We start from the raw sequence: 19421 nt of genomic DNA on the forward strand, positions 1-19421 counted from the left end.
CTGGAGGTGATTTCAAGATGTTTATTGCAGAGAGAAGAAACTGGAATCCAAGAACCTCGACGATCAGACAGGAACTGCCAAAGGTCGAATCTTGTAAGCCTCACAAATGTGCTGCATTACACCGCATAATTTGGCCTCTTTTTTAATTTTATTTTTTTGATACCCAACCCTGCCGCATACTATAGCCCAAGCCATCGATGCTGCTTATTTATCTTATGCAACTAACAACCATTGACAAAGCCAACAGACCCGACTTTTTGTCAGTATGCTGCTGCTCGTTGTATCATATATATGGATACAATGACAAAAACAGACAAAATACAAGTGGGGCAGCACACTAAGCTAAGCACAAATTTTGTTTTTTTTGCACATTATTTAGGCCACTCCCTTTATTACATTACCCACGCTGCTGGCGTTATCCTTTCAATCTACTTTTTGCTGCTGTACTGTCCCTCACAGTTTAGCAAATTTAGGCGTTATGTGGGGCTGTTAGGGCAGGACGATGGTAGGTGGTATTGCAAGTTATTTCACCCTTCACCCCCTCTCAACCCATTGTAACCTTCAGCGCTGTGCACTCCTTCACACACTCGCACATAGCTGACCATCGCTGCGTGCTCTCTTCAGAGAGGCCAGGTATTGGATGGGCGTACATCAGCCGTGTGATGTGACTACAGGCCAGGTAATGTCCCCCAAGTGACTTGTGTTCCCACTATCTTTCCGCAGCTTGCACCTGTTTAGTCCTCCCATGCACCCAAATGTGCTGCATTATACAGCATAATTTGGCCTCTTTTTTTATTTTATTTTTTTATACCCAACCCTGCCGCATACTATAGCCCAAGCCATCGTTGCTGCCTATTTATCTTATGTAACTAACAACTATTGACAAAGCCAATAGACCGACTTATTGTCAGAATGCTGCTACTCGTTGTATCAAATATCTGGATGCAATGACAGAAACAGCCAAAATACAAGTGGGGCAGCACACTAAGCTAAGCACGATTTCTTTTTTTTGCACATTATTTAAGCCACTCCCTTTATTACATTACCCATGCTGCTGGCGTTATCCTTCCAATCCACTTTTTGCTGCTGTACTGTCCCTCACATTTTAGCAAAGTAAGGCGTTATGTGGGGCTGTTAGGGCAGGACTATGGTAGGTGGTATTGCAAGTTATTTCACCCTTCACCCCCTCTCAACCCATTGTAACCTCTTCCAGCGCTGTGCACCCCTTCACACACTCGCACATAGCTGACCATCGCTGCGTGCTCTCTTCAGATGGGTGGGTCTCCTGTTAATGGGCGTCATTCATTCCAGTTACTTTACACAAGGTCACATTCATTTTTATTGTCCGGTGAATATTAGCTTATTCGTCCAGAACTATAGGATGTCGAGCGACTCCATGACTCGAAGCCGATTCCCAGTTCTAAAGTCTGCAGGTCTGGCCATTACACCGCATCCTGGGGTAAGGGGAGAGGGGCAGGCAATGCCACATGGAGTCTCAGCTCATCATGGGCTCGAGGTGCCAACAGGACCTCGGGCTGAGCCTGAGCCAGGCATCTCCCCCACCAGTATTCAGGGAGCTGAGCCGAGCCTGCCAGGTCCTCTCTACAGGCCTCTGCTCTGCTGATGTGGATGGCATTAAACGAAGAGTGTACTGTAAGGTGATTTCACAAGTCCTCACTTCCTTCCTGATGGCTCTACACAAAAGGCGTCTCTTCTCCTTCTCTGTACATCTATCTCCCGTAGCGAATCGCTCTGCACACAGCTGCTTTCTCCTAGAACTGCATGCTTCTAGCTCACTAAAGCCTCACTAAAACTAGACGATGAGTTCTAGCGCAGTGGAAGACCTTTTAGAATAGTTGACTAGTTATCTTTCATTTGTTTATTGGTGCATTTGGATGTTAAACAGGTACTGCTCATAAGGTGAAATCTTTGCCCAGATGGTGTTACCGTGAGTAAAAAAGACAAAATAGATAAGTAATATAGCAAAATATGATGCATTATGCCGCATAATTTGCCTTTTCTTGCCATATAATTTAGCGGCATACTTTGGTCCATCACTGCCACATAATCCCAGTGGTCCTAGATATAATGTTCTAGTTAGACCACTATTTCTATGTCAGGATCCCAAGATGCTAACTCTCGGGTCTCACCGGAGGGTCACTTTATTATCTCACGGGAAGGTCATTTGAGGATATATTGTGAGGGTCACTTTAAGAGCTAACATGAGGGTTACTTTATTAAATGCTTTAGATTTCACAGGAGGGTCTCCATCAGCGTGCCAATTAATCAATGTACTGGTACACTGCTTTTTCCCTGTGGCGATAGATGCAAAGCGGAAGTGTGCCTGGGATTTATTGAGGCTTAACAGCAGTGCAAGCTATAACTCGGACCGACCGTCAAAGGGGAGCAGGGAGTCTGGAAGCAAATACTTCAGAATATGAGCATAAACTGTGTGCCCCTCAGAGCTGACAACATTACGCTTATCTGCCCCATCAGCCACCCCACACACACACACAGCCACACACACACACACAACCACACATACAACCACACATACAACCACACACAGCCACACACAACCACACACAACCACACACACACAACCACACACAGAACCAACCGTCAGTGTACACTTTCACCAAACACAGACACCATCAGCCTTTAGTGCACGCTTTCATCGGGCACAAACACCACCAGCCGTCAGTGCGCGTTTTCACCATGCACACACACACCACCAGCCGTCAGTGCATGCTTTCACCAGGCACACACCACCAGTCATCAGTGCACGCTTTCACCAGGCACACACACACCACCAGCCGTCAGTGCACACTTTCACCAGGCACACACACACCACCAGCTGTCAGTGCACGCTTTCACCAAGCACACACACACCACCAGCCGTCAGTGCACGCATTCATCAGACATACACCACCAGCCGTCAGTGCATGTTTTCGCCAGGCACACACACACCACCAGCTGTCAGTGCACGCTTTCACCAAGCACACACACACACCACCAGCCGTCAGTGCACGCATTCATCAGACACACACCAGCCGTCAGTGCGCGTTTTCACCATGCACACACACACCACCAGCCGTCAGTGCATGCTTTCACCAGGCACACACCACCAGTCGTCAGTGCACGCTTTCACCAGGCACACACACACCACCAGCCGTCAGTGCACACTTTCACCAGGCACACACACACCACCAGCTGTCAGTGCACGCTTTCACCAAGCACACACACACACCACCAGCCGTCAGTGCACGCATTCATCAGACACACACCACCAGCCGACAGTGCATGCTTTCACCAGGCACACACACACCACCAGCTGTCAGTGCACGCTTTCACCAAGCACACACACACACCATCAGCCGTCAGTGCACGCATTCATCAGACACACACCACCAGCCGTCAGTGCACGCTTTCACCAGGCACACACACACCACCAGCTGTCAGTGCACGCTTTCACCAAGCACACACACACACCACCAGCCGTCAGTGCACGCATTCATCAGACACACACCAGCCGTCAGTGCGCGTTTTCACCAGGCACACACACACACCACCAGTCATCAGTGCACGCTTTCACCAGGCACACACCACCAGTCATCAGTGCACGCTTTCACCAAGCACACGCACACCACCAGCCGTCAGTGCACGCTTTCACCAGGCACACACACACCACCAGCTGTCAGTGCACGCTTTCACCAAGCACACACACACCACCAGCCGTCAGTGCACGCATTCAACAGACACACACCACCAGCCGTCAGTGCATGCTTTCACCAGGCACACACACACCACCCGCTGTCAGTGCACGCTTTCACCAAGCACACACACACAAACCACCAGCCGTCAGTGCACGCATTCATCAGACACACACCCCCAGCCATCAGTGCACGCTTTCACCAGGCACACACACACCACCAGCTGTCAGTGCACGCTTTCACCAAGCACACACACACACCACCAGCTGTCAGTGCACGCATTCATCAGACAACCACCACCAGCCATCAGTGCGCATTTTCACCAGGCACACACACACCACCAGCCGTCAGTGCACGCTTTCACCAGGCACACACCACCAGTCGTCAGTGCACGCTTTCACCAAGCACACACACACACCACCAGCCGTCAGTGCACGCATTCATCAGACACACACCACCAGCCGTCAGTGCACGCTTCCACCTGGCACACACCTTCAGCCTTCAGTGCACGCTTCCTCCAGGCACACACACCACCAGCCGGCAGTGCACACTTCCACCAGGCACACACACTACCAGCCATTAGTGCACAATTTTCTACAGACACACACACCACCAGCCATCAATGCACGCATCAATTGTTTACGCATCCACAATTAACTATTGTAACAATAGCAGTATGGCGCACTGTACTTTTAAACATATTCATTTAAAGCGCAGCATGCCACCATTGCTACAAAAATAAATACACATTTTTTTGGCCTACAATTTATAGACTTTTGTTTCAATTGGTGTTGCAATATTTAGCTATGCCATTAGCTCAAACTTAATTAATGCGAGACTTATTGCTTTGTAAATGCTTGTTTTCGTTGTGGCTGTCTCCTCCCGCCCGCCACTCTCCTCTGACACGAGCCACTACTGTGTGAATACTGGATCGCATATTCACAATCATAAATACATTTCCCTTCGCAACTGGCATCTCACTGCAACAGTGAAAATCAAAACAGTACTCCAAGCATTCACACCATTCTATTGGATGAAATATGATAAAAGGCCAGGAAAGGAAAAGTGGTGTCCCTGTAACATGGAGTCATCTGGTCACCCCACTCACTCTGTGGGGGGTTCTCATAGGTTGGGCAGGTTCTGTTTCTGGATTTCTTTATGGAGCGGGATTCGGAAGATGCTGTCGTCCGAGCGTCCTGTAACGTGCCTGTAGGAGACACACCCCCTTCTCGTGGTGATGCCCCATGTCCTTTCGTTTCAATGCCTACTTAGAAAGGTGCTTCTTGCTCCACAAACTGGCCCTAGGCGTGCCTGAGGTCACATGCTTTGCATAGGTGGGCTGATGCTGTCTTCATAGTAAAATAAACATCTTCCTGCAGGAGATTCCTTTCAGTTTGTCCAGAGCTTCTTGTGCATTTTTCTACCTTCACAGGATTGTGTGTTTTTGTTCAGGAGTACCCTTTTTGTGTTAGGTGAATATCACACACATTCAGTAGTTCCTAGTTACATTCACTTAGACGTCTTACAGCCAATTGCATAATAAGTTCGTTTTTTCTTTTCACATTGTTCATATTAACTGTTGTAACTTAAACATCAATAAACACACACGTTACCCAGTCTCTTCTCGCACGTTTTTTTAAACCTGTGTTATGTGACCGATGTGTAGACAGATCTATATTTGAGTATTTAGTTAGGCTACTCCAAATCTTCTGTAACCTTTCACATGACCTCACCCTAGTTGTGATAATTATGTGTCATGTAGGTGCTGCCTCACTTTATTAGTGGGATCCACTTCTGTATACAGCATATATTCATGTTATTTGGTCAGAGTCAGGTGTGTCTATTGGATTCTGCGGTTTTCCCTGGTCGGGTTGTTAGGATGGTTTACCAGTCATAGGGCCATATGTACAAGGAAGTGGCGGAATGAGGAGTTAGCTATCATGGCTTAACGCCTCACTCTCCCACTTCTGAAACACAAGGCTGCACCATATTTACAAGAATGTGCTGCAGCCCTGCATTTCCCCCTGTGCTGGCGCTAAATTTATCAGCTTAGCACCAACGCAGGCGCCCTTGCACCATAGTTCAAGGGTGTCTGCGTGCAGGGGAGGATTGTTTATGTGTAGGAAGGTGTCCCTTCCTGCACATAAACAATCCTGAAATGCCATTTTGTCACTTCTGTGTCATGGAAGTTACAAAATGGGATTGTTTTAATACATAGTTTATGTTCAGGAAGGGAAATTTTACTATACATGAAGAATCCACTGCATGTTCCTTTTTCAATGTGTTCTGCACAAGGCAGCACACAAGGAAAAAGCAAAAACGAGGAGAAATAATGAATTTCTCCTGTTTTCGCCAACTTAAGACAAGGCTTTTCCTGGTCTTAATTTTGGTGCTGCCTCCTATGTACGCCACCCTTGTACATAGGGGGCAGCATCAAAAACAATGGGTGTTGCGGTTGAACGCCCACCGCAACACCCACTGCCCCCCTTTCATGCTAACCATAGCGTGAAAGGGGGGCCGAAGCCCCTATTGTCACAACAACGTTGTTAAAAGTGACGTTGTGGTGGCGATAGGGGCTTGTACATATGCCCCATTATGTGACACCACCAGGGATGTAGCTTGGTCTGTAAGTGTGTGGGGGAGTGAGTTTTAGATTTCCACCACAAGCACACTGGCATATAATGTTATAATGCATTATAGGACAAGCAGGATGCATGAGAGGGGCCTATAGGGCAATGGAAAGGAAGACGAATGCGGATTGGTAGGAGTACTAAGTGAGATAAAACAATATTTTGTAAAATAACCAACATTTTTGAGGACTTTCAAAACAGGGAGAGTGTATTGTGTGTTTTTGTCTGTGTGAATCTAAAACTTCCTGGTGAAATCCGACAGATAGCTGTCCGTACCCGACTGAAAGCACCTATACTCAACTATTAATCAGAACATACATTAGGGGGAGGGGTTGTAACATCACAAACACCCCCCTGAAGCTACGCCCCTGGAAACCGCGCCCAGTTTATTCTCAATGGTGGCCCATTTCTTCAATATCTTCTCCCCTCTTTAGTTCAATCACTCATGTCTTAATGGTGGGCTCCTAGCTTGCTCTCCGGTGCATGAATATTGGGCGTTTGGCCAATAAGAAGGCTACCTTGATACATTTGCAGGTGGCCTTCTTGGGTCGGAGGATGTGTTCTGGCAGTCACGCTAGGGACGTCTGTCTGTTGTGTCAGAGTTGTGTGCTATCCCACACCGTATGGTAGAAATCTGTCACTGGCATGTCACATCTTTGGCCGTAATCCACATTCTTTATTCGATTTTAGCAAATTAAAACCACGAAAGACATGGGCAATAAATACCATGCAACAATCACATTGTAATGATTTCCTTAATCTGACAGCTCCTGATAAAAAAGGCAAGCTAAAGAAAAACAAGTATGCACATCAGACATTAACTGTACATAAAACAGAGTGGGCCGCCTCTTGTTTAAAATGTTTGCCAGCCAAGGAAGGGAGAATAAAAGACTTCAGCAAACTTTGTAAAAGGAGCAGAACATTACAAAGTGCACGGTGTCCTGAGTCGAAACTCAATCACACCTACATGGTAGAGAAATAGAATCAAACGAACTCCCCCTGGGCATAGCTAACTGATGATGAATCATATTGAGTCCAAAGCGGATCAATACAAAACAATGATGACTGGCATATCAAACAAAGTGAAAAACAAGCATGTGCAATGCAATAGGTCTCGCATTTACTAGAGTTTGAGCTATTGGCATTGTAAATGACAATGCCTTTTATTTATGTGTGGATTTTTAAAACACATTGAAAAGGTATTGTCATTTACAATGCCAATAGTTTAAACTCTTGCAAATGCAAGACCTATTACATTGCAAATGCTTGTTATTATGCTGCCCCCAGAGGGTGGAACAATGGAGGAAGCGTCCACAAATTTCTCAAATTAACAGAGCGTCCGCTTCGCGCGGCGTCCCTTCAGCGGGGGAGGGGAGCATATTTAAAAGTTATTCCTTAACGAACATAAAAGCGTGTATAGCACACTGCAAATACCAAAACGAAAAAACAGCCACCATTGCTAAAGCTTGCGTCCTACCACTGCTGTTTCGATTAATTAAGCAAAGAGTTCCCCCCAAGATCTAATGCAAGCTATACAGTAAGGGCACAGTAAATGGTTCAGTCCTGATGCAGGGTTACAACAGAAGAGAGGGAGGTACTAAGGAGGGACTAATAAGCGTATTCAATCAAGAACCAACATTTGCAAAGAACAGGCACAGGAGCCAATTGAAAAGATGGGCGGAGAGTGGATTAAGCTTCATGTCCATACCTGAATACAGCATGCCTCGCAGAGCAGCGCATGTGCTGCCCAGACTCGACCTAAAAACTAGTATGAAGCCAGGGAAGATGGCTATTTTGGACTATCGATATTGAATATCTAAAGACTCTACGCTGTTCCTTGTTATAGACCGTGGGTCTGCTATGGGGCTAGACAATGAATAAATTACATGTTTGCAGTTTCCATGATGTACATAGGAGAGAACACATCTTTGGTACATAAATCAAGTAGCTGTATCTACAAACTGATGTATCCTTCCACTGGCACCAACTCTTTTACAGAATGCAAACATTTTTCGGATAAAACCACTGTCCAAGTCCTCAGATGTGTATAATAGCTTCTGCAGCAAGGCTTTCCTTGTACTGGAACTGCTTTAAAATCTCGGGGTCAATTTTTAAGTTATCTGTTGATGTGCTTGTCCATTTGACCCTATGCAGTCTCAGCGTTTGAAGTTAACTTGGCGCTGAATCATTACTTCCAGTTGTCAGTTCTGAAAAATAAAGTGCATTTCATGACCTTTGTCTATATTGTCAAAGCTCGGCTGTTCCCTCTGTTTCTTTCATTATCAAAAGCCAACTTACTTTTCAACTTCTCACCTTCCCCAATTTCAGATTATTTGAAGGAACCTACATTGAGATGAGCATCTAGAGGTAATAAGGAACTTTGACCAGGATAAAGGATTCAAATGACTACTAGATTTAGTTCGGGACTGTGTGTTTTTATTAGCCTGAGAAAATCACAAGTGCAGAGATGTGCCAAAATCCTTGTTTCCATAGGTGGTACCTTGAAGTCATCAAACTCCTGCTGATGATGCATGGGTTTGGCAAATACAGAGATGAAACCCACTCGGTCGCCAACTCCCAAAATGTAAAGGTGGCTCCCATTAGAACTGCTGTGTTCAGGAGGTGGACGCCTCCAGTCTTGACACAGAGGGCCTTAGGATGCCAAGCAGCAAGCACCGTCACCTATGGAGGAGAAGGGACAGCTGCAGCGACAGAGAATATATGTTGGCTTGCCCACACAAGCAGAATAGAGCAGCCCTCTAATAGTACAGCTGCAGCTCGAGTCCCCAGCTTGTAGACTCATGCTTGCAGCGGAAGAGCAGCACACCTCAGCCCTGACACCTCCATTGGCAAGTGGCTGAGAGATGAGGCATGAGGGCAGCATTATCTTAATAGCGGGATACATGGGCCTGCTGTCTGACAGCAAATGCTCATGAGTGCTGAAATCTAGCAAGAGCCAGCCGCAGGAAACCCAGGCAGGACTTAGATACCAGAGGCGGGAATAAACAGTGCTCAAATTCCTGACCCTGTAACTCCACCAGTAAATACCATTTTGACAATGTCCTCATGGCATGTGTGAATTAATAGGAACACTTGTGCCTGTTACATACATCGAGGAGAGAAGACTCCAGTTAAATATGGCAGCTGACCAACACAAAAATAAAGGAGCGAGGTGTCCCAGAAGCGGGCGCCACGCTTATCAACATGAGCTCCAATTAAACTTATGGCGTGGGTAACTTTGCCCTCTGCGAAGCAGCAGTGCCGCAGAGACGCCGTGTGTGTGTACATCTCCTGTCCGGCATGTTTCTGACTTGTGTGAAGCCACAGAGACGCCCTGCATGTGCACATCTCCTGGGCATGTGTCTGCCTTACGCTGTGCGTGTGCACATCTTTTGTCCGGCATGTGTCTGTCTGCTTTGTGTGAAGTCGCAGCGCCGCAGTGAAAGTGAAAGGTGAGGTCGAGCGCGCGAAAGTGAGAGTGCGGTAGGAGCGTGTGAAAGCTAAGATCGCCAGATAGAGGACGTGTGCACATCGGCTGTCCAGGTAAGTGCACATGTCCTGTCCCCCTTCGCCCACCAAACCGACAACAATAGGTCTCGCCAAGGCGTTCAGCGCATGTGCTGTGTCGCTAGGCGAGACCTAAAAAGAAGGCACTTGTGCCGGACAGGTATTCCCAGAACATGGCCGCTAACAGAGGGCTTGTTCATTTTCAGTCCTGTCTTGTGGGGCAGTGGTCTCCATGTCCTCTTTTGGGGAAAATTATGTCTGGTGTAAATAGTTTCATTTGGTGAACCTAAAGGATCGATTTCATTTACATATACATTTTGCAGGTATCCAAGACTTTTTGTCCACTCGGTGTCAGAGAGTTCCCTAACAAGTTTTCCCTCCCATTTTGCTATAAGCGTACTCTTTTCTGTAGACACCGTGGGATATGGAGTTGAATAATATTGTTATGGAACACCAACCTTGTCCAAGAGCTGGCAGGAGGTGTAGTACCTCAGATCTGGGGCTTCCATAAGAAGCCGCCCCTCTTCTCTATGCCAACCTTGCAGCCTTCATCCGTGCTTTGTGGCTCATGAATGGACCTGCCACGTGCCTCTCTTTCTATATTTGATGTTCATTTGTCACCGTTTTCATATAAGTCTCCCATCTCCCTAAAGACAGCCTCAGGGTGCTTATCACAAGTTCTTGCCACTTCTTGCAGGCACCATAATGGGGTCGCGGGTGCATATGCCACAGTGTTGTTCAGTCTTTTTAAATGTCTCTGCCAGCTGTGTCTGCCGTGCATAATGACCTTGGGTCGGAGGATGCTCATGTCCCCTATTATTGCCTCATGCAGTGCTTCGTTCCTTAGTCTGGCTTTTGATTACTTTACTTTCTCTGTCTTCACTGTCATCAATCAATCTAATCTACTGCTACAACTGGGCCACTAGACAGTAGGCCTCGAAAATAGGGCCCATTAGGGCCTCTTTGGCCACCATTCTCTGAATTTTCCTTAGTTCAGATCGTTTTCACCCTGACACCCCCGATAATTCAATTATTATTTATTTATTTATTTATTTATTTAAATTACCTTTTTCTGTACTATTATGGGCAGTGCCTCAAAATAAAATAGGAGACTTGGAAGAATTGTCATCTTGGTGATACATGTTTGTTTTGACCCTGGTTGATAATGTGGACTGAGGAGTGGGATGTCCTTTCAGGGCTGGAAGATGTCTATAAAGGAGCAGATTTCTGTTTCATGCTTTTGGTGCGGTGTGATTTTTCGTTTCCTTCCTTCCACCATCCTGTTTTTAGGACTTGTCCTCACTTGATGACACACATAAAGGCTGGTAGGTGTACACTGACTTAGGGTATATTTTGGCCATGTCAGCCAACAAGATGGCTTATTACAGGTTTATTTATTTATTTATTTATTTATTAATGCCATTTGTAGAGCGCGTACAATTACCCTTGGGCGTCTCGGCGCTAAAAAGTGCATTGATGTCTCACCTTGATCAGGAGGTACGGAGATGTGGATCACTGATTGAATAACCATGTTTTCAGTTTTTTTCTGAACTGGAGGAGTGTGGGACTTGCTTTTATATGGTTAGGTAGAGTGTTCCAAAGTCTAGGGGCCGCGATTGAGAAGCGGCGATCGCCCCAGGAGACTGTTCGGCTTCGTTGAACCACTAGTTGGTTAAGAGAAGTGGATCTGAGAGTTCTGGATGGGTTGTAGGGAATCAGTTGATTTTTGAGGAATCGAGGTCCTTGATCCTGTAGGGATTTATATACTGCGCACAGAGATTTAAATTTTACCCTATTGTGGATGGACAGCCAGTGGTAGCTTTTAAGCGTGTCCGAAATAGGTGCAAACTTAGGTTTTTTTGACAGAACGCGAGCGGCAGCATTCTGCACGGTCTGTAGTTTTTTGGTAACTCTGCTCTGAGCATTGAGCAGCAGACCGTTGCAGTAGTCTAGCGATGTAAGCACTAGGGAGGTGACTAAGGTTTTTGCTGCTGAGTCTGGTAGATAAGGTGTAATTTTTCTTACCATTCTAAGCTTGAAATGGGCGTTAGCTGCCACCTTGTTTGCATGGGCCATAAAGTTAAGCTGGTCATCGAAAGTAACCCCTAGGTTTCTGACTTTGACCGTGGGGCTGGGGGGTGTGCCCAAGGCCGATGGCCACCAGGTTGCCGACCACGCTGGGGAGAGATTACCGAAGATGACCACCTCCGTTTTATCGGAGTTAAGCTTTAGACAATTCCTTGCCATCCACTCGCCGATAGCAATCATCCCACTTTGGAATCTCTCTGCCACCCTCTGTCCATCGCCCTTTATAGCCAGCACCAACTGAGTGTCGTCGGCGTATGAGGTTAGGCCCATCCCATGTGCTTTGATGACACTAGCAAGGTCCGACACATATATATTAAATAGTGTCGGACTTAGGGATGAGCCTTGGGGTACCCCACACGGCAGCGACAGATCAGCCGACTGGAAAGGGCCCACTGTGACCGCCTGAGTTCTGTTGGCCAGGAAGGAAGCAAGTAAGTCCCTAGCCGTGAGCGTAATGCCCATCCTCTCGACACGGTCGACCAAGATCTTATGGTCAACCGTGTCGAAAGCAGCTGACAAATCTAGGAGAACTAGCAAAGCAGTTCCTCCTTGATCACGGCTGACTCTTATGTCATCAGCTGCTTTAATAAGAGCGGTTTCTGTTCCGTGATGTTTGCGGAAACCGAACTGCGTATCATCTAGCAGATTGTTGTTTTCTATGTAGGTTGATAGCTGCTGGTTCATAGCCTTTTCTATAACCTTAGCTAGAAAAGGGAGGCTTGCTATAGGGCGGTAGTTTTTTAATTCTCCTTTGTCTAAACCAGGCTTCTTAAGCAGAGGCTTGATCAAAGTGTTTTTTAGTGAGTCAGGATAAAATCCAGATGCCAGAATTGTATTACAGACCGTGGTAATAATTGGGATTACTGTATCTGGTACCGTGGCGAGTACGGAAGTTGGGCATGGATCCAGGGCTGATCCAGCTTTGATCGTTGTTACTATGCCCTTAATTTGATCAGTGGTGAGGGGGGAAAAGCAGGTCATGGTGGTTTTAGGAGTGGTCGTGGGGGTAGTAACACTACTACTAGCCTGGTCTAGGTTGAAGGCTTGATAGATGTCGTTAACTTTTGCAAAAAAGAACTCCGATAAAGCATCACATAGTGTTTGCGATGGGGGTGGGTTAAGATCCGGGGCATTGCCAGCAAGGGTTTTGGCAATGTGATATAGCTGTTTGCTGGAGTTTTTAGCAGTTTCTATGTGGCGTGTGAAAAAATCTTTTTTTGCTGCAATTATCATAATTTTATAAGTAGCCAGAGCTTTCTTATATTTTTCCTTGTTTTCACTATCATACGTTTTTCTCCAGTGTCTTTCCCTGTTCCTGGTTCCAGGTTCTGAAGCTTGAAGGATTTCTTTCCAGTTTTACCTTTTACCACACAGTGTACTGAATCTCTGCTATGTACACAAGTATCCCTCTGACTTTGGCACTCATGGCCCTTCCAGATGGGTTAGTTTGTTGTGGCTCTTATAGTTGGCAAAGCTCTATGTCTCCAGAGACATTCTTGGCTGCCCCTCTGATTGCATCATCTAGTTATTCAGTCAAAGAAGATGTATAATGCAACTGTTTGCATCTTTTTTCTTGCAGGTGTGTTCTGCTCAAACTTTTTTTTTGGCAACCATTCACTTTGTCATATTTCATGAATGATTAGTTCACTTTCTGAACAGTGCATCCCAGCCTCTTTCAGTTATTCATATCATGATATGTTATCGTGCCACACTGGTTATTTAAGTGACAACATTCCCCTCTAAAACAACTATATACATTTTATGATATTTCACCTCAAAGGGCTTATTGATGTGATAAGGGCAGTTATCCAGTTTATGAAATTTCTTCTCAACACATTTTTTATTTGCCAATTAACAGTGCACTTTGCTACAGGGGACGTTCAAGTCACTCTATTCCATGGCAGCATTACCAGAGGGATTACTTTCATGCTCACATTCCAATTATCCATCTGGATTAAGGCCAGGTTTATCCACTGGTCCTCCTCTTACCCTCTGCCAGTTGTAGCATTGGACAGGTCCCCCCTTTCTGGGCTTGGGATCTCTATGGCAGGTGTCAATGCTCAAGTGCAGATTGCCCCTTTGAATAGTTTGTGCATTCAGTTATCTTAAAAGGTCCCCATGTTGCAGTTCTTGCCACACTGGAGTTGTTTGAGTCCTTCCGGAGAACTGGCTCAGACCGACCGCATGTGTCCTTCTGGCTTCCTTGTCCAGGAGGAGAGGTGTTGGCTGGAGGTTCTTTCTGTGCTTTGGCAGAGGCCACAGCAATGGAGGCTGAGCCCCTAGAGTTCTTACAGGGGGCCTCCAGCAAATGACACATGCCTCCAGCTGTTGACGACTGAAATAGGGATTGGACATCGAAGGTCAGAGGCCACAGTGGCACCGTCCACCTCTGGAGCAGTCCACCTCTGGAGCAGTCCATGATGCAGTGCAGTCTGCCTCAGGCACATTTTCTCAATGCAATGGCACAGTCCTCCTGGGCGCAGTTCTTCAATACAGCAACACAGTTCACCAGTGGCTGCTTTTCCGCTAAGGCGGAGGAGTGTCATCCCACTGCTTTTAAGCAGTGTAACTAAAGGAAAAATAAAATGATAATAACTCAATGTTATTATCATTTTATTTGTTCCTGCTGCTTTGCGACAGGGGTGGGCGGGGCTGCTCTGCTTTCAGAGCAGGAAAGGGGAGGAGTGGTTTACCCACTCAATATGTGCATGACTGTTTGGCCGGCACCCCAAGTCCCTGTCTGAGCACCGAACCACGGTGCTCAGACCAGTCACGATTCTGGTTTGCAGCGTTGTGATTGGTCAGGGGAGCCTGGCTGCTTCCTGGGTGCAACCTGCTTCCTGTTCCCGATTCGTGGAAGGGTTGGCATCCTCCTTTTCTCTCTCAGCAGGCAGACTGGCTTACAGGCACTTTTCATCAGAGGCCCCCAGGCAGACACTAGCTCTGGTTGTACAGCTGTCCTCTGAGTGTTCTGTGCAGCATTACCTTCCTTGGTCATAGAGAACTTGGGACTGGAACAACAAGTGAGTTGGTGGCTCCTATTTTTATGAAGTCAAAGGAGACAGGAGATGTGAATTTTCTGTCTGTACTTTCAGAAGTGGTTTTGGATGTTTCTTTTTTAAAGCATCCTTTTTAGTCTGCTTTCCAGACACAGCCTTTGTGAGAGGGATGCTTCTCTCAGGAGGGTAGTTTCCATCCTGGAGCAACCTCAACAAAGGCACAAAAAGGAATGAGCTTTCTGTGCCTGGCTATCAACAGTCGCATTGATCATGCAGGAGTCTACTGGCCTATCTAAAAGGCTCTTTTTAACCTTAACAATAGAGACTGCAGTACCACACGTCACTATGTCCACCTACCAAATGGCAGTGTTACTGGAAGACGAATCAGTAACTCTTTTTAGCTAAGGGCCTAATTGAATTTCAAAAGTATTGTTGTCTCACTTGTCCTCACTTCAGAGGCCAGGTCTCTTCCTTCCAGCTTCAGGTATACGAGCAATGGGCCACCACCGTCTCAGAAACAATCACATCTCCACCCTGTGCACATGTACAGGCCAGAGTCTTGCAGAAAGGAGCTTATAGGCCTCCATTAGTCTCGCTCACTCATATGCATCATGCATGTGCCACACACAGCCACATACACACACATACATAGCATACACTTGGGATGTTGGCAGTAGGACCTGAGTTAGTGCACAGCAGTGGAACTTTACATGAGTGGAATAGTAAGCACCCACTCTAGTGCCACAGTTAAAAAGGTCTGTGTACAAGTAAGGATTCATAAAACACCCTACACTGCCACCACCATTCTACATGCTAAACCCATGACAGGGACTGGAGTTCACTGCCAGTAAGTGAAGAAATCCTTTGTGCGCCTCCTCAATAACAGTGCGGTCCATGACCTCACCTACCTCAAAGGACAGGCATGGGCCTCTGCGCATATTAGATTAGTGTGAGGCTAGGGCCAAAAATCAAAAACATGGATACCAGATACTCACACTCAGAAACTCAAGGCAGAGGGTCACTGCACACCTTGCAGGGGGCATTCACGCCCCAAGTACCCTTATCCCAAGGGTTATTTATATAGGAAGTGCTAGTCTTTTTCACAGACGCTATAAATCCCGTGGTATTTTACCACAATAAAGAGTTTGTTTTTAATGTGGCTTTTCGTTTTACCCTGGGTGTTACTTGTGTTGTGTTGCCACATAGGTTAATTATGTCATGATATGCCACCTTAGCTTATGAGTTTTTTTCCCCTGAGTTTTGACATTCATCGGTTCACAGCAGTTTGTAATGAATGATGTCAAAAGTTTTCTAGCCGCCACCTTGCTTGGATGAGACTGGCATTTAAATAGAACATTTAGATACAACATGTTAGGCATGCTATTTGTGACTCTGTCTTTTTAATTGACATGCGGCTGGTTTGCTTTCCTCACCTCCTACTGGTTACCAGATGGGCTATTACGACAGAGCTCCCGTTATGTGAAGCTATCTGGGTCTTGTGTCTCGTGAGAAGCTGCTCTCTTTCCCTTTGGGGCTACTTTCTCTTCTCTGTGCCACCCCAGACTCGGGCCAAACATGTGACAGAGATAATGAGCTCTTTCTGTCCACTAGCAGCCTTTATGATGAAACTGAGGCATACATTAGCAGGTGCAGATATAGCTGCCATATAGTGAGATCTTCTGTGGTGAATTAGTAAGTAGGGCTCCTCAATAATATGGCTCTGTAGGGCTGGCAGAGGGAGCGAAAGATACCATGGTGGAGGCAGACAGCGCTGAAGCTATGCGCTGAATTCCATCTGACCATTGGTGGCCACTTCTCTACTAAATGCAGAGGGTTTCAGCAACTGTCTCCTTTTAGCTGTGTTTAGTTAGTAGGCAACATGACCTAAGGATTTGCTGGGCCAGTACAGCATCATGCACTAAGTGACAGACACTGGAGTCAAGATCTGGACTGCTCTAGTGGGAAGCTCCTGTTCTACTGACAGCGGTGCCAATTCTGGCCATATCGGATGCATTGTGGCTGCATGTCCTACATGTGTGCACAACCCTCCCTTCAAGGTCTGCCACTGCTGCGCTCTGCATGGCATTGGGCTCCGACATGACTACCTATGTGGCAGGAGGGCTATTTCCCACCCGCTCTATGAAAGTTCTCCTCTTTCTGATTGAGAAGTTGCATACTGCAATAAGATGTCTTAAAAGAGTTTCATAGAGAGCCGCTGCCTAGAGTGCTCCAATGTAGGCGTGGGTGACCCTCTCAGTGGTCGCAGTCAACACTTAGAGACAACCCTGGGAGAACAGCTGTTCAGGGCTTTTGTTAAAGAATCTTCAAGGAGGAGGGCTACTCTTCCTGTACCCTCTACCATGTACTATAACTAGTCATAACCAACTATATACAATAAAGCAGGCTACCCCAATAACCTCTCGAGTTGCCACATAGCTTCATGTTGTTAGGACATCAGCATATGCGATGTGGGCTCTTCTATTGCAAATCATTGTTATCAGCTGTGTCAGTTCAAGTGTATCAATCAAAACAACCCACACTACGACCAGATCCCTTCAGGTAGTCAAATGAAAGCCCGGAATGGGGTGTCCTGGGTAGGCCTGGGCAGTAAATTCCGTTCCGCTCGTGGAATTTGCGGAATTTTGTTAATTTTGCGTTCCGCGGAGAACGCGAAATTGCCCTAAATTCTGCATTCCGCAAATTCGCGAAATTTTTTGCTTCTTTGCATTCCCAAAATGCATGTTTGCGAAATATTAACCCCCGAGCACGCAAACAGCAATTGCAAACAGGAAAAAAGCATTGCGAACACGCAATTCTGTGTGTTCGCAGAATTTCTGTGTGTTCACGGAGATTTTTTACCATTTTGCGGAGATTTGTGTAACGCGATTACGCAAATTCCACCCACCCCTAGTCCTGGGTACAAGGAACTCAGTGTTAGCTCTGCCATTAAGTAAATACTCCAAGTAGAAACACAGATTTCCTTACTCCCTGGAGAGGAAAACAAGTCTGGACATGTCTACATATATTTACCTGTTGGCCTTGTCTGTTTGCAGATTGGAGCCTCTTCCAATAGCCCATTAAGGCATGACAACCACATTCTCACCTACTGAGTGGACTCTGCAAAGCTACATGCTGATGCCTTTTGATATGCATGATGCTGCTGTCTGATGTTTCAATCAGATTGTTTTACACCGTGTCATATTGGACTGAGATGTACAGACTTGGGTCTTGTCTTTACACTGCTTCACCTCCCAGCACAGTTCACCCCTTCGCATCCTGGTAAATGCAGTTCAGTTTAAATTCTTACTTGAATTTTGGTACCAGTTGTATCAAGTAAGCATTTAAACAGAACTGCATTTACCAGGATGCTAAGGGGTGAACTATGTTGGGAGGTGAAGCAGTGTGCTCCCATCCCCCTTCTGTTTAAAAAGGCACACTTGAGCCACTGAGCTGACGAGCTCTTGGGGATGCACCTGTGTGCCAGGGAGAGGTACAGAGACCTGAGAGGATTGTGGCAGCTTCTCAGCAACCCCAGAATTTCGTTTTTATATCTCTACTGATGAAGGATAATATCCAGAAACACATGTGGTTTAATGATGAGTGTTGAAGTTAAAATTGAGGGTACGAAAATGGGAAAGAAAGTTAAGAAAAAGGCCAGATAAAGGAACTCTGGAGAGCCTTTCAGGGGCAAAACAGGAATATAAAAATAAGTTGAGAGCCAGTAAATTGGAATATATGGCCAAAAATTGGGATACAATGTTAGACGTGATAAATACAAATAATATAAGATCATTCTGGCGCCTGGTAAAAGAGGGAAACCTACAAGAGGAAATGCTGTGTTTCGTGGGTAAAGACGATTGGGCTAGCCATTTGAGTAAACTGTACAATGGTTCAAATAGGGAAAAGACCCTGGAAATAAGGTACGAGGAGTTCGAACTACAAGGGCTGTACTTCTCCAATCAAAACATAAAAGAAACTATTGAATCCCTAAAGCTAACTAAAGCAGCAAGGCAAGATAATCTACCTGCAATCATACTAAACAATAGTACAGATTAGTGGGCAAGGTTTCTAAATGCGACCTTTCAACATATTATAACTTCAGGCTTTTTCCCAGAAAGTTGGAAGGGGGCTATTGTAAGTCCAATTCATAAAAAAGAGGATGCTACACTACCTCAGAATTACCGCCTAATAAGTTTGCTGGATGTAGGGGAGAACGTTTTCTCTAAAATACTACTAGGCGTAGTAAAATCCTGGGCAGAGCAGTATAACCTAATACCAATAGAGCAAAGTGGGTTCCAGGAGGGCCATTCAACCATTGACCACTGCCTCAGTTTATGGGCAATGGCAAAAAAGGCAATCGAAGTGCGAGGTAACCAGTTTTGCTGCTTTGTGGATTTCCGAGCTGCTTTCGATTCAGTAGATCACAGCTTTCCAAACTTTTCATGCTGGTGACACACTTTTTGGAGATGCATCATTTTGTGACA

This window comes from Lissotriton helveticus, chromosome 7 (genome assembly GCF_964261635.1).
Source record: "Lissotriton helveticus chromosome 7, aLisHel1.1, whole genome shotgun sequence".
NCBI classification, from domain to species: Eukaryota; Metazoa; Chordata; class Amphibia; order Caudata; family Salamandridae; genus Lissotriton; species Lissotriton helveticus.